The sequence below is a fragment of the Sciurus carolinensis genome, chromosome 10 (genome assembly GCF_902686445.1).
Source record: "Sciurus carolinensis chromosome 10, mSciCar1.2, whole genome shotgun sequence".
In the NCBI taxonomy this organism is placed as follows: Eukaryota; Metazoa; Chordata; class Mammalia; order Rodentia; family Sciuridae; genus Sciurus; species Sciurus carolinensis.
This window is the reverse complement of record NC_062222.1, coordinates 61300621-61318157: the sequence shown is the minus strand read 5'-3', so window position 1 is coordinate 61318157 and position 17537 is coordinate 61300621. Positions and strand designations below refer to the sequence as shown.

At 35.7% G+C, this 17537-nt stretch overlaps 1 pseudogene; it reads right to left on the bottom strand.

The window, feature by feature from the left end:
- Nucleotides 1–12618: 12618 nt before the first annotated feature.
- LOC124994021 (NEDD8-conjugating enzyme UBE2F-like) lies at nt 12619–13173 on the bottom strand (annotated as a pseudogene).
- Between the last annotated feature and the right edge of the window lie 4364 nt (nt 13174–17537).

The following is a 17537-nucleotide window of genomic DNA, read 5'->3' as shown; positions in this document are numbered from 1 at the left end:
TTTATAGTCTAGAAGGCAAGAGTGACAGTAGATATTAATTACTCAAATTACTATATATTTAGTATCATAACTGGGCATATGAAGGAAAGGTACAGGTGCTATAAAAGGATAAACACAGTGTGTGGAGGCGAGTAATTTTCTCTGAAGAGTCAGAGAAGTCTGCCACAGAAAATTTACCTTTAAACTAATATCTAAAGTCAAGAAGACAGATTTATAGGGGTGGTACTGATGGAATATAGTGAAATCATTCAAATGTATAATAAAATCACACAAAATATCTCATTTCAACCGAAAATGGTTTTATTATTTAAAAATGATAGGCAAAAACTTTCTAAGTGCCCTTAGAGTTTGAAACTATTATTGTAGGATATTACCAGGTTGTTAGGATCAATATAAAAATTAAGAAAATTTTATTTAGTGGAATACATTAAAATGGATTAAACTATTACAAATTCAGATATCATGCTTAAAGAGTCAGAATTCTAAAAAATTATCCTTACCAAATTTCAGGCTTCTATGGCATACTTACATGAAAATGGATAAGGTTTTATTTGCTTTGGAGAGTTTTTTATTTGTTTGTATTTTTAGGCATCGTTGTGAAATGGAAAGAACACTGAACCTGACGTCAGAAGATCTGGGTTCTATTTCTGACGGCTGATCATTTGCTGGGGATCCATACCAAGGCATTTTGTAAAAGGGGTAGTGCTTACTTGAATAGCAGAAGCTTAGCTGAGGACCGCAGTTAGCTCAAGAGATGACGTCATGGATTGGGGTCAGAAGGATCCTCAAACATGACTTCTTTCACCTGAACATCTCTTTGCTCTTCTTTTATGGGCTTAATGACATTTTTTTTTTTTTTCATCTTATGACGATTGAAAGGAAAGAAAGAGAAAGAAAAGACAAGTTTTGGGTGATCATAATGGAACAAATAATTAATAAGAGCAAAAGTTAACTTTAGAGAAAGAGGCTATGATGGGAATTGAATATTTGCCACTCAAGTTACACTAGAGTCTTTTATCTTCTGAGCGATGCTTGCGGTTCTGCTGGCAGAAATAATCATACCCTGTAAGAGTCAACCAAACGTTCTCATTTTCTTAAAATTTAATTTCCTCTATCTTGCTCTTCTTCCTAAGCCACTGTCTTTTCTTATCCTGATCTTCCTTTTAGCTCCTGGTCCCTTCTTTGTTTTCCTTGTCTTCTTTTTTTGCTACTCCTTCCCTGTCATTCTACTTTCCTGTCTTGATTTCTTCATCCCACAAGAACACAACTGTTAATTGAAACCTTTCCTAAACAACCAAAGCACAAATGTGTCATAATAAGAAACCTCAAATATTATAATCAGTTGTTATAACAATGTAGTGGAATGGCAAATTTGCCAACAAATAACATTCAAAAGTCATTCGTCATGTCATTTAGTACTACTTACAAGATTTCTAGTTGTAAGAAAGCAGTATCCAACAACTGACATGTTGGTATTCACAATTTTCTTAAGGGAAAAGTTATATTTATTGAACATAAATATAAGCATTATATTTATGTTCAGTATATAGACCACTCTGAGGTAAATATATTCTGTTAATTTAGATTATATTGTCACTTTGTAAGTGGGCATTTCAAAGAAATTACTTGTCAGTCCATAATGATTGCAATTATAAAGAAAAGAAAACACATATAGGTAAACAAGTCTGAAGGATAAAGAAGATTGCTGAAGATTTTGTAGAATTAGCAAGGGAATTTTTTAAACTCGAAAACTAAAAAGTGAATTAATTTTGGAAAAACTACATATATGTAACATTACATTTGCATATAAGATAAACAAATGTCATTATTTCGGTGATGTTACTAGTACATAAACACTGCAGCAAGGAAGTGTCTCAGCATCCCCACCATTTTGCCACTACCTGGCCCAGTGGCCTTGGAGTGAACTGTCAGAGGAGGAAATGAATCAAAATGTGTTGGCAACTAATGGGATGTAGTGTGCTGTTTTCCATTATTATTCTTTGTGTTGGAATTGATTTTTTAAGAATTTGTGTTCATAGATAGTAACAGAATTTAGGACTAGCTGTCCCAAAATATGGACTTTGGCCTTTGAGGAAACTGCAGAAGCAGGAAGATCTCTCTGGCCATCTCCCACCCTTCCCCCACTGAAGTAGGTCATAAAAGAATTCCCTGGCCTTCCTACCAAGCAGGTCATAAGGCCATCCTGTGAGAGATGCCTTCTGTAACAGTAGAGGAAAGGAGGAAATGTGCTTATCTCTGAAGGCACTGGGACAACCTCCCTCACCCAAAAAAAAAAAAAAAAAAAACCTTGCTAAATTCCTCCCAACTTATTATCATTAGCTTATATTCCTTTTGTGCAGTCATAACCTCTCTGCACCTATCCACTTCACTGTTAAACTTTGCATAAAAATACACAGGTTTCCCTGGTTCTTGGTTCTTCATTTCTAAAGACTATGTCATATAAAACTCAGATAAGTTTGTATGTTTCCTTCTTGGTAAGCTGTCTTTTGTTGTGGGTCCCTCAGTCCTGACCCTAGCAATGGAGATATTACTAGTACATAAACACTATAGCAAGAAAGTGTCTCAGCATCCTCGCCATTTTGTCACTGTGTGGTCCACCTTGGAATAGACTTGAGGAGGAAACAAATCAAGATGTGTTGGCAATTAATGGAGTGTAGACAAGAAATCTTGTCTTTTCTATGACAGGATGGTTGATCAAGTCAAATTTTTATGGATTGGCTAGGGTTAGGTTGGAAAGGAAGTCACTTAGAACAAATGAAGTCTTGAAAAGTTTCACTGTTGACTAAAGTTTTTCATTTACTGCTCTGTTAAGGTAGCATGAGAGAGCTAATGAAACAAATTATCACAATCTGAGAACACTTCAAATTATTTTGATTTTTAATTTTTTGATAAACAAAAGCTAACATAGTAACAATAAATTGATAGCACATGCATACATAAAGAGAAAAAGAATCTGTTTTAATAATTGTATAGAGAAACAAATATTAATAGATTTATTAAACTTGCAAAAAAAAAAAAAATTGAAGACTTTTTTCACTGGTGTTCTATGGAAAAGTCCAAACAAGGTCTTTGATTCTTTGGGAACCTATCTCATAGGGATTGGGTTACAGGCCAGGCTTTCTTAAACTCTCTCTGAGGAAAGCTAGAGCCAGTTCTTTCTATGAAATCTGGAAAAATAGGGAAAAAAAATCTGTATTTGTGTTTTGCCAGTATTCAAATCTAAATGACCTGAGGGTGATAGGTGTAATACAAAGCTGCTTCCCCCTGCCCTTTTCATTGCATCACAACCCAGCTTGTCAGTCTGAAAGCTGCTCTCCCCGCCCTTTCCGGTGCAACCATTTTCCCCGCCTCCCAACTACTGCCAATCTGTGAACTTCTTAGCTAGCTGTTGGTTTCTCAGTCAGCTTGCAAGTATCCTTCTCCATTATTGGTCCCCTGTTAGCCCAGCGGGATTCTTAAAGATAGATTTGCCGCCATCTTTTCTCTTGCTTTTCTCTCCCCCTGACTTGCTTTCTTTCTCCTCCTCACTTTCCACTCTCTAGCGAGAGCCCTTTCTCTTTCCTTTCTCTTTTCCTCTCATTTTCTCTCTTACCCTGCAGGGAGACACTCTGTTGGCTTAATAAACTCCCTTATGTGATTTCCCGTGTCCAGCGTGGTTTTCGTGGGATCTCTTACAGTAGGTAGCATACCCATGAATCCATTTTTGCTTACTAGGTTGTGTCCTAAAGTTCAGCAAGGAACCTGGAAGTTTCCTCAAAATTCTCATGTAGATAAGCTACAAATAAAAAGTGAGTCTTCATTATAGAGTGTATTATTAATAGAAAGAAAGGGAAACTGGGAAGGTGGATAAGGGAGGGTTTCAAAAAGCTCTTGGTAGTGCTTTCCAACCCTGGCCTGGAGCATCCTAAGTCACTTTCATGGCGCACTCTACGAGGGAATGGTCTATCTCATTACCCCAAAAGAATGAGTCTTCTCCTGAACTTCTTTTTACTGTTTCTATTTTTACCAAGTAAACGTCTTACCTAAATTTTATTTTCCAGTTAAACTTTCCTGGAAGCAAAATGCCTTCTTTCACAAATATTCTTTAAATGTAAATTAACAGATTAACTTCTGGGATTTTCCTTAGATACATCTAACAACATTTTTTTTTTCTTTTTCTTTTTCTTTTTGGTACTGGGGATTGAACCCAGAGGTGCTTAACCCCAGAGCCACAACCCCATCCCTTTTAAAAAAATTTTATTAGAGACATGGTCTTGCTGAGTTGCTCAGTGCCTTGCCAAGTTGCTGAGACTGACTTTGAACTTGAGATCTTCCTGCCTCAGCCTCCCAAGCCACTGGGATTACAGGCGTGCACCACCAAACTTTCTAGTTAGTATGAATGAGTCCTGGAAAGTCTTCCTGTTTCACAGTTAATCTAATAAAAGTGAATCTCTGAATATACCCAGTTTTAACTGATGGAGCACTCACACAAAATTCTATTTTTCCTGAGAATTTCAATCTGAAAAAGCATTCTCTTTATGAACTCTTTAGCTACAACATAAATTAACTAAAACTCATATTCCTTGATTTAGCTTGAAAAGTAGTTTGTGACACCTTGTTATGTGTAATGGTCAGACATAATACATACTCTGCTTAAAACTCTGCATAAAAACTTATTTTAGCTTTTATCGATCATGGATAGATTTATCATTTTATCAATGATGAACTGACTTATTGAGGCTGGGTAATGGACACATCAGGAGTTTATTATAGTATTCTTTCTATCTTGTGTGAATCTGACAATTCCATAACAAAAATTAAAACCAAAAAAAAAAAAAAAACAAACAAAAATACATAACAGGAGATTTAAAATGCATCTTCAAAGTTCCCTAAAATTGAGGTAAGGTGATTTGTATTCTGCCTGGATTTTCAGTTGTATTTGTTTCCACAACAAGCAAAATTTTTATCTCGGGTTGCTTGGGCAATGCTATCAGGTGTCCACCAACCCTGCCTCCTGCTCCCTGTTGTTTCTTAGCCAGAGGCACTATATTTGGATCCTGTGTGTAACAGTTGATACTTTGGCTCAAGTTGTAATGAACCAACTCATTTCTTTTAAAGGAAGGATTGATAACTTGTTTACTTTTTCTGATCATATTGAAATATCTGTGAAAGAGGATTTGGATTTTTCTAGGGGGTGTTTCTGCCCTCTTAATAAAATAATTAGAAGTTCTCCAGCATGCCAAGTCTTTATCTCCACAAATGCCAAGGCAATCGTGTTCAAAACTTACGCATGTTCCTATCTTTGGGTCAGAAACACTTTAGGGTTACAGAGTCCAAATTCTGAAATGATAACACACTGATCTAATTGTCATTATATATATATTTATTTATATGTACATAAAATATAGATTTCATATATATAAAATATAGTTTATACATTGAGTTTATAATGCTAAATAACACAAATTTAAGAAATAATATCATTTATAAATAACATAAAATTATACTAAATATAGCAAGACTGTAAGGATTTGTGGAGGAATCTGACCAGATAGATATAAAGAAAACTAGAGATGTCATTAGTTCTTTTTCCCTAAAGGTTAAATCCTACTCAGATAGATCAGTTTCATACATTTCATTAACAAAGATATTCAAGCTGGGCATGATGATGCACACCTGAAATTCCAATATTCAGAAGGCTGAAGCAAGAGGATCAGAAGTTCAAGGCCGGCCTTGGCAACTTAGTGAGACTATCTCAAAAATAAAATTTAAAAAAGAGGTGGTGTGTAGCTCAATGTTAAAGTGTTTACAAAAATAAAAGGAGATGCGCAATTGATATTAATTTGGAAAATGTGGTATTTTAGCTGTTTTTCACAGTACAGCCAGAGCTCTATATCTTCAGGTTCCATATTCAAGGATACAACTAATCACATACTGAAAATATTATTAAAAATGGGCCTCTACAGTGAACACATACAGACTTTCTCCTTGTTGTTATTCCCTAGGTAATACAGTATAACAGCCACTTACATAGCATTTAAGTCATATTAGGTAATCTAGTATTCTGGAGATGACTTAAAGTACATGGGAGGAGGTATGTAGGTTATATGTGAGAGTTACATTTTATAAGAGGAATTTGAGCATCTACAGAGGTATCCATGAAAGGTACTAGAAGAAATCTTCAGATACTGAAATAATTGTATCATTTTTTTTTTTACTTTAACTGGGTTATTCAAAGCATTTGTTTTAAAAATTATCAAAATTATTTTTAATATTTAATAACTAACACTGCTCTATTTAGATTGATATAGCCATGACTGTATCAAGTGAATGGGTTAAATTTTTAAAATAACACAAATTACATATATTAAAATATCTAATAATTGGCTTTAACTAGACTGAATTTATGAATATATTATTTTTCAGGTTTAATTTAGATGTTTAATTTGTGTTGATAGAACAACTATATACTGTATATGTTGGGCTGAATATGATTTACATTAAAAGAAAATTCCAGAGATACAAATTTCCATAATATATGTTCTGTACAAACAGCCACATATTTTAGTTAAGTTCATGTCATATAGTAAAATTTGCTGTGTATAAAACTTGGCTCTGCCTATATGACCATCTGTATATCTAGGAGCAAGTTACATTAACTCTGTGCCTGCATTTCCTTACCTAAGAACAATAGTATCTCGCTGGTGGGGTTGTTGCAAGGATAAAATAAAACAGCAAGATTCAGGAGAGAATTTACCTATTCAGTATTTAAGTAATGACTATTCAGAATATCAGTTTGTTCCAAAGGTTCCTGTTGTTTGTATGTACCCATTTATATAAAAATGTATGTGTATATAACAATGTTATACATATTATATGTGCTGATAATGTGCTAATTTTCAGTATTATAAAAGTCAGATATTTTCATAGAAAATTAGAAACGAACAAAAAACAATTCAAAGAATAAAATTATACCAAGTTTCACTACTCAGAGACCACCGTAAATAACACTTTTATTCAGATTTTTTTCTGAGTTTTAAAATGTAAACTTTAATATATAATAAATATATAACCAAAAAGTGATAAAATTTGTTATTTATACAAAGCAAAAGTGCAGTTATTTGTTAATGCTTTTGAATTCTGAGAAGTGGTCATCTAACTTTGGGTAAAGTGTAGTTTAGAAAATATTGTGTCGTGGAATAATCAGATCATGAAAATATTTGAAGATTCCAGTTTCACATTGCATAGATTTTTTTTAAAAATAGTGCTTACTTTCTTCAGCAGTTAACCTTTCACAGTGGAAAGAAAGTGACTTTGAAGAATGTCACAGAATTAATTTTATGAAATTAAATATCAGTAGGTATGTGTATATTACACAGCTTACAGAATTTGATGTGATGTGTAAATTAGACATTATCAGTGGAATTAATTCTGGTTTTGGTATATGTTATTGATCCATATCCATTCCTTCATATTATTCCATATCTTAAAAACAAATATGTGCTTTAGTCAGATTTTTAACGAATTGATTCATCAGTCTTACCCTTGCATCCCTTACATTTTGGCTAGGAATGGCATGCCTTAATGTATTCCACTGTGACTACAATGTGAATACCTTCCAATCAAAATATTAATTTTCTTGCTTTTCCCAGAGTATGCAAACGGAATCTAAAAACATTCAGTAGAGGTATTATCTTTTGGATGGAGAAATTTTACTGTAAATAAATCATGTTAAGATTAGATTTCCCCAAGGATCTTTCCAATCCAACATGTTGCTTGTTAAGACCTTATTTGTACATTAGCCTTGTTGATAATTATGTCCTCATAACTACACCCTTGATGGAGAGATGCATGGAAAAGCATGAGATATTCTAAAGCCAGATTATCTATCTTAGAAAGACGATGTAATGGGTTAATAAGATTAAGTAAGGGGTTTGGAACAAAAATCATACTTAAAGAAATTAAGATTTTAAAAAACCAGTTAATTTAAAATTAGTTTTGAACTAATAAAATTTTATATTATGACTTCAGTGAATTCATGAAGTTAAAAATCTGTTGTTTTATTGTCATTATACATAATATATTCTCTAAAATATAAATATAGAAAATTAACAACCTCAAAATCTCATGTCCTAAAGATAATTACTATATGTACATACACTTAAAAATATATATATACACATAGATAAGTAAGATCTAGGATAAGAAATGTTTTATTTGTGGTTGAAAATAATCACATTTGTTACTAGCTCTTTTATTGTTTAGAAAGCTGATCATTTGGAAAAAAGATTTATTTCCAGATTTTAAGTGATGGTGAGTTATACCAAAATAATTTAACTAACTTAAAAACTCTTTAATTTTAAAAGTCCAAAAAGCAAAAATTCTAGTACTTAAAAAAAAATTTTACTTTTAACATCATTTACCAACAGAGTTTGGGGCCTAGCAGATTCTCACTAAATAAGAACGCACAGTATTTTGTGATGGATGCCAAGGTGTTGATGGTAGAGAGAGTCACTCATGAGGGTCAGCCAGTCCTGGGACAAAACAGTACACTCCAAGGGTTTAACTGAAAATCGCTTAGTATGGCTCAGTGCATGGTGGTGTGGGCAGGGCGTCCTCTCCAAAAATGACTACGCTGTATAAAATCTTAAGTGAGCACTGGTCCTGTGAACCAGCAGGCTAAATCTTCTTTTTCCCATTTTCTTTAACTCATTAGTAGAAACATGCAAAACATGATGGTGAGCATGTGAAAGCTGAGAGTCATGATCATTATCTCTTTTTGGTTTCCTATCCTGGTGCTTTGCAACACTTCATATCAGAGTAAATTTGGAAATGGGGAAAATGAATAAAAATTTCTATCCCAGCCTGCCTTTCACTCCAAGACTGAGAAGATTAATTCCTTGACTCAACCAACTAATTGAGAAGTTCTGCTCCAGGCCTGTTTCTTACTTTCTTGACTTTCTTCAAATAGTATCTTCAATACATCAAGCCTTTTCAGTTATTGATCCATGTGTTATTGCCAAAATCATTCACAAGTTCTCTGTCTCAACCACCCACCAGACTCTTCAAGGAATTTTACTTTCCCAGAGGAAATATCAGACTGGTGAAACCCTGATCTCATCATGAGGTATATTCTTTCCCTTCTGAAAGCTATCTAATACTTTTCTCAGCATCTTTCCTTTCTGCCTTTCTTATTCCACATTTGTCAATTGGATCTCTCTCTCTCTCTCTCTCTCTCTCTCTCTCTCTCTCTCTCTCTCTCTCTCTCTCTCTCTCTCTCTTTCTCTCTCTCTCTCTCTCTCTCTCTCCCTCTCTCTCTCTCTCTCTCTTTCTCTCGGCCAGGCATGGTGGCACATGCCTATAATCCCAACTGCTGGGGAAGCAGAGGCAGGAGGATCACAGGTTTAAAGCCAGTCCCAGCAATTTAGCAAGACCCTGTCTCAAAAGATAAGAAAAGGGTTGAGGTGTGGCTCAGTGGTTAGGCACAACCTTGGTACCAGAATTCAATGCAAGAAACAACAATAACAACAACAAAAACCAAACAGAAAACTTCCTCCTTTTAAAAATAAAGCTGAAGGAGTATCTAATGAAAATTGAAGGAACTTCAGTAGAGTAGAAGATAGAGACCAATAGGAGGGAGAAAAGGAGAAAAATGGGATATACGGGGGATAATATTGGTCAAATTGTATTGTTATATTGAATGCAAGTATGAATATGCAATAATTAATCCCACCATTTTGTACAATTATAATGCACCCTTAAACAATATGGAAGAAAAAACTTGCTCCTCTTTCTTCAATAGCAGTTATTAAAACCACCCCCAAAGTTGATACTTGATTCTCAAAGCAATTTAAACTTTGCCTTCATCCTTAATCACACATTCATTTAGTACATAGACTTCCTAGATCTGTCTTACCTAGTTCCCATCCTTTCCTTCCTTTCCATTCTGTCTGTTAAGCTTTAGAATGACACTGTGCATTCTGTGTCTCTCTAGATTGCTAAATGTCTCATTAAGTATTAGAATAGTTAATGCTTCCTTTAAATTCTAGATTTTGAACATTACATATTCATACCTATGAGTGCTTTATTTCTTTTGAGGATTAGGACTGAAAGATAAATTCACTTAATGTAGGAACTTTTTAAAGACTGGCAGTTTATTATATACAACTGCAAAAAGTCTTCATTGCCATGCCATCTCGTAATTAAAAGTTTCTGTTATTTTTGAAGTACTGCAAGAAGTTCTGAGTCATATATTGGATAATAAAATGGTAAAGCAATCATTTATACATTTAAGTAAATGCGATGTGGAATATTCTAAAAACTCTTCCTGCCAAATCAGTTCATCTTTTGATCTCTTTCTTTTCTTTTTTTGGGGATGGGGGCGGTAACCAGGGATTGAACTCAGGGGCACTTGACCACTGAGCCACAGCCCTAATTTGTATTTATTTAGAGTCAGGGTCTCACTGAGTTTCTTAGCTCCTTGGGAGCTCGTGATCCTCCTGCCTCAGCCTCCTGAGCTGCTGGGATTACAGGCGTGTGCCACCGTACCCAGCATTCTTTCTTTCTTTCTTTTTTTTTTTTCTACTCTAACTTTTCATGCATTGGTTCAAATTTTGAATTTTGACCTTTTCCCAGACTAGTGACATGAAGATGCTGGGGTGAAATGAAACTTTTAATATGGTTTCGCTTGTGGCCAGTGCATCATTGTTTAGCTCTAAAGTGTTAAAAAGGCCAAGGACAGTGGTTTGATTTCCCAATAGCTCAGCTCTTTTCTTGCTGATTTGTCCTTCAAACCGCAGCCAAATGTTTCATAAATGAGGGAGACAGAGAAAGGGAGTCAGAATGGCTCAGTGGCAAATCACTATAAAACAAGTTAAGACTCATGCTCTACTGTAAGGGGTTAAGGAATTTCATCCTTCTTCTTGTAAAAACAATTCAGTATTTATTTTATTTTCATCATTTGCTGCAAACTGTACCCTTATGATCCTCAACGGTCCCACTGTCCCCCTTCTTCAGACTTGCTGTTCTTCTAATTTGCTTTGGTTCCTGGACTTACCAGATGGTTAGGACTCAGTAATCCTTTTGTAAGTTCAAAAGATTACAAAGGAAAAATACATTTAATACACTTAATGTACCAAATAGAACAGCTTAGCAACCTAGTATACTATAGAGGATTGGTTGTGGACCCTTGTGATTGCTTGCTGACAGGGAGCTATCTGTCCACTGGTAAGCATCCAGCATCTTCACGTCACTAGTCTGGGAAAAGGTCAAAATTCAAAATTTGAATTATGTTTTTTACTGACTACGAATCACTTTGGCGCTACAGTAGAGCTGAACTCCCCAGAAGTCAGTGTAAAATCTTTGCTCAGTTCTCCTGACCCCAGTGGTCTTCCTGTAGTCTGGTTTTATACTCATCATTAAAAGGCAATCACACTTTAATTCAGTTATTACCTATTTACCATCAATTCTGAATCAGGGTGACATGACATTTTATGGTTGTTAGACAAAGGTCTCCTATATACCAGATTTGTATAATCTCTAGATTGATCAAGATTTTACATTTTGTCACCTGTGTTTTGAAGTACATACATTCAGTACATGTAGTAAACATACCACCTATAGTATACATATCACATATAGCATAATGTCTGTTTTCCACAGATTTCTAGATTCCATTCAATATTCTTTCACTTGCAAATCAGAAAACCAACTCAAACAATTACAAAAACGAAAAAGAAGGGATCAATTGACTCATTTATCAGAGAATGATATTTGTGCACCTGCTAGGGGTTCAGATCATTGTTGCCAAGTTTCTTGTCCCTTGCAGGTGCAACTCCTGGAGGGAGAAAATACCTGTCTTTTCGGTTTCATACACTGAAAGGACTGAAATGAGTGAACCCAAAGAAGGACTTAATAAGAGCAGCTCAGGTTACATGCCCACCCTTTAATTCAGTTGTAAAAGGGCGATACTGTGATGGTCAGTCTAGGCAGAAAGATGTCACTTCATAGAAAGGACCATGTTTGTTTGGTTTTTTTTGTATTTTTTTTTTTTTTGAGAATAGAAAAAATATTAAAGCATTAAATTGTACAAATTATAAATCTGTTCCAAAATATACTTACATTAAATAAAATACACATTTCAGTAAGATCTACAGTGAATGACTGTGTTCTGGGAAGCTTCACATCTGGGCAGCACCAGCATTTGCAGGAGAAGCTAAGACAATGTGCAGTGGTTTCTTACTGCCAACCTGCGAGTTACACTGGACACCCATTTGCTGGGGAAGGGGAAGCAAGCACTAGCCTCAACGCTGAGCCGGTAACAACTTCCCAGGAGTTTCACTGACAGCTTAGACAGCACAGTTTCAGAAAAGTGAACATGTTAAGGGAAGCAGACAACTCTTTAGAGGCCCAAATACGTTTCCTGCTGTATTTATGCTGCATTCCCCGCCTACAGTGGGCGATCAGGGGGATGGTCTTCTTCAGGACAAGGTCACAGGACTGGGACAATCCTGTGGGACTGAGGGAGTGTGAGGATAGGGAGGAGGACTACCTAGTGCTGCTTCACATTAGAGACAAACTGTGACATACAGTTCATGGGCCTGCAATCTTCTCCTCTTATCATCTGGCATAACGCTTGATGTAGTCGTCCACTTATTTCAAAAGTCCTCCTTGTCCCGCAAATGATATTCTGCAGCTTCAATAGTCAGTGGATCATCAAAATTCAAAAGGTCAGTAAATAAAGAATTTAATCCTCAAACAACATCCTTTAAGGTTCTTGTAGGAGCCCAGCCAGTGCCATCAATTGAATTTCTCTCAGTAGACTTAGACTTGTTTCCCCTGTCTCTGTGATGTTGGGGTGCCAGATCCTCTCAAGCATTTCACTTTGGGAGGTACCATGTTGTATGCGTCAGGAACTTCAGTTTCAAACTGAAATTTTCCACCCTGGTAGTAACCCTCATCTGGGATTACAGTTAGCTGAAAGCAATGAAGCTTGTTTGAATCAGGAAAATGCACTTTACAAGTACAAGGTAAATTAGCTTCAAGTTCCGCAACCTCTTTGACAAGCAACTTGTTTCCCACAGAGACCTTCCGAGTGGAGTCAGATGTGGTGGGTGACGTCCAGGACCCTTTGTGACCATCATCCTGCCTCAGCTTGCTTGCCGGCGATAGCATTAAGGCCACCTTTACCCTGGACACCCCAAGACAGGCGAGGCGGCCCAGCGCCCAACACCATGCCCGACTGGGTGGTGGCGGGCAGGACCATGTTTTTATAAGAGGGAACAGTGGGAAAGGAAGTTGTGGCCATGAACATCGCACACATCCTTTATAATATACAGCTCTTGTTCTTAATTTACACTTTTACTTAGACAACAATGCACATTGTAATCTTATCTGGATATAAAAGAGGTGATTTAAAAGGCCTGAGCAAGTATTTCATTATGATTACATTATTGCTTTGTAGTAGTTTCAGTCGTTTGTTTTTGTGTACTTCTAGGGGGTTCATAGTTCAACAGTGGGTGTAGGATTTATTCCCCAGTCCCTGTTGGCTTACAGTAGTGCTTCTCAAACTTGTTTGCTAATGTCTTCTGAAAGCCATGAAAAGTGAATTATACAACCAGGGGCTTAGGGAGACAAAAAAGCATTATATTTATTTGGAAGATTGTCATGTTTTATCTAAACATTCATTCATATTCCTTCTCTAGTCTTTAAGCTGGATGCTTACTAAGTTTACCAAGAGGCAGTGTGCACAAAGAGAACATGGTTTATGAATGGAGACTATTTGCTCTATTCTATCACTAGCTATGATTAATTTTAAATTGGTAAATTTCAGACTGGGGTTGTGGCTTAGTGATGGAGCACTTTCCTAGCACGTGTGAGACACTGGGTTTGATTCCTCAGCACTGTATATAAATAATAAATAAACAAAATAAAGGTATTGGGTCTATCTGCAACTAAAAATATTAAAAAATAAATTGGTAAATTTATTTTATTTATTTATTTGTTCTTTTTAGATATGAATGACAGTAGAGAGTAGAGTGTATTTTAATATATTATAAAGTATACATGAAGTATGCTTTATTATAATTAGGATCCCATTCTTGTGGTTGTACATGATGTGGAGTTTCACTGGTGGTGTATTCATATATGAACATAGGAAAGTTATGTCTGATTCATTCTACCGTCTTTTCTATTCCCATCTTCACCCCCTTTCCTTCATTTCCCTTTGTCTAATCCAATAAACTTCTATTCCCCCTCACCACCTTATTGTGTGCTAGCATCTGCATATCAGAGAGAACATTTGGTCTTTGGAATTTTGGGATTGGCTTATTTCAATTAGCATGATAGTGTACAAATTCATCCATTAACCAGCAAAAGTCATAGGGTCATTCTTTTTTATGACTGAGTAATATTCCATTGTGTATATATACCACATTTTCTTTATCCATTCAGCTCTTGAAGGGCACCTAGGTTGGTTCCATAGCTTAGCTATTGTGAATTGAGCTGCTAAAAACACTGATGTGACTGCATCTAAATGGATAAATTTCTTTCTTTCTTTTTTTTTTTTTTGGTACTTGGGATTGAACTCAGGGGTACTCAACCACTGAGCCACATCCCCAGCCCTATTTCATATTTAATTTAGAGACAGGGTCTCACTAAGTTGCTTATCACCTCACTTTTGCTGAGGCTGGCTTTGAACTTGAGATCCTCCTGCCACAGCCTCTGGAGCTGCTGGGATTACAGGCATGCACCAATGTGCCTGGCTAAACTGATACATTTTCTTAATCTCCAAATTTCTGTTTCTTATGAGAAAAATATGTACTTGATATTTTTCTAAGAATAAAATAAGATGATGTACATAAAGTACCCAGAACATCCATAATGAATATTTAAAGTTCTCTAGTTTTCTTCTTTGATTCATAATCAACTGATTTGTAAAGTTCTGTTATATGTGTGTTTGTGTGTGTGTGTGTGTGTGTGTGTGTGTATACATATATATGTATATCTGTCCATATCTGGGGTTTGCATCAGAGTATTTAAGCAAGCATAAATGGAAAATATTAGGGTAAAAATTTGCAGTTATACTGAACATGAACAGACTTTTTTCTTAACATTTCTCCTACAACACATTATAAGGACTACTTACATAGCATTTACACTATATTAGGTAAGTAATGTATAAATGATTTAAAGTACATGGGAGGATTGTGTGGGTTATATGCAAATACAGTGACATTTTATATGAGGGACTTGAACATCCAAGGATATTGGTATCCGAGTGGAGTCCTGGAATCAATCCCTTTGGATACTGAGAGACAACTGTGTATTATCTCTCCTCATCTTGATAATCTTACAAGGTTATTTATAACTATAATGTCCTTTAAGAGGAAGAAACTGAGATAAGTTTCTACTATCTGGGATGCATGATTATCATGTAATCACCATATTCAATAAATTAGGGATACAGGAATATTTTTAGAGAAATAGATTTAAGTGTTACAGTTTAATAATTACTTGGAGCTGGGAGAGGGAGTGAGTTAAAAAGACTCATTCTGGGGTCCATATACAAATCTGGATGGCACTCAGGAAATCGCAACTTTCACAAGCTGACCATGTCATGTTAATGCAGCTGGTCCTTTACAGGACACTTGTGTCAGTTTATGCCAGATCCCTTAATTTGGTTCATTGACTACCCTAGGCTTTAGAAAAGGGGAGAAGGAGGCGGTTCAGCGACAGGCTTGTAATAAGGACTGAACTTTAATTTGCATAGGTAACACTCTGCTCACTCTCAGCTCTTCTTCATCATCTCGAGACGATTATTTTTTTATGATAGTGCCATAGATTTCTCTGCAATTCTTGATGCCTTTAATGAATTTTCCTTGACCTAGGCTCAATTTAACTATATCAGCAGCACACAGATGAGGAGATGCAGAGATGGAACTCTTACAAGGTAACGCTAGCCATGGCCCTGTGGAACTGTCATGAATTGTAATCACTTGCAACCTTGATTTTCTTATCTAGAAATAGTAATGACATTCCTCTTATAAAATCATTATAAGACTTACCACACTGCCTAGCACATGGTATTTGTAAATGGCAGCTTTTATTTTTAAATTTATTTTTGCATGAAATGTCAGACATGATAACGTATTAAAACAGTGAAGTCATTCTCATACTAGCAAAAATTTCCCCACAAAATAGTCTTTTGGAGAATGTAATGAATGCTATGGAACAATGTTCAATGAAAATATGATGTGAGTCATGTATATAATATTAAATATTATGGTATTCACATTTTAAAAAGGCAAACTTGATTTTAATAATATGTTTTACTTAATTAAATATAAAATATAATTTTAGCATGTAATCAACATGAAAATTATTAGGATTTTTTTCATACTGTTTTTGAAACCCAGCATATCTTAAACTTCCAACATATTAAGATATGGGCACTATTATGGTTTGGATCTGGAATGTCCCCCAAAGTCTCATGTGTTGAAGGTTTGGTCACCAGTGCAGCAGTGTTCACAGAAGGGGATTTTGGGAAGTGATTGGATGGTGAGGGCGCTGACTTCATCAATACTGATAGTTGAACTGACGACTGGGTGGTGGTGGAAATGGTAGGTAGGTAGAACCTGATTGGAAGAAGTGGTGACTGGGGCATTGCTTTTCTGGACTATATCTTGTTCCTGTTCCCCTAATTCCCCTTTCCCAGCAGCCAGGAGCTGAGCAGTTTTCCTATCTCACTCCCTTTGGTCATGATGTTTTGCCTCACACACCTCAGGTTCAAAGCAATGGAGTCAGTTGACCATGAATGGAAACGTCTGAAGCTGTGAGCCAAAATAAGTCCTCCACGGAGTTGTTTTTCTTAGGTATTTCTTAGGTATTTATCATAGTGACAAAAGTGACAAACACAGGGTACAAATTTCCAAAATTGTGTTTAATAGAAATGTATTCTGCCTGTTTTAAATTTCAAATTAATTAAAATTACATACAACAAAAAATTTCAGAGCCTCAGTCCCAGTATCTCACATTTCAACTGTTCAGTACACACATGAGGACTAGTAGCTACTGTTTTGGAGTGAATAGATTTGGACTTTTCTCTAAAATTCTGTTTGTACTTGTAGGGGTTCAAGGACTTCATGAAGTTTATTTTTGTTTTATATGCCCCTTGACTAAGAATTGTTCTTTCACACTTTAAAAACCGATTCACCGTGTAAAATAGTCTACAGATTGCTTTTCATGTGTTCACTGAACAATATTCACGTTTTCTTATGAATAAATTCCTGGGGCTAAATCAAGCAACATTATAGAAGCAGGAGTGGGCTATTAATTTGACTTCGAACAATAAGCTACATCACTCTTTGGCCACTGCTATAACTGTGATGTGATGACGGATTCAACCTCTACATATTAAGGCTATTTTCAATTCCTGACAAGTAAACTTAAGTGTCTGCAGTTCTCAGAGTATATAAGGTCAAAAAAACAGGCAATAGTCGCTGAACTTGCATAGACAGGGATTTATCCAAAACCCCTTT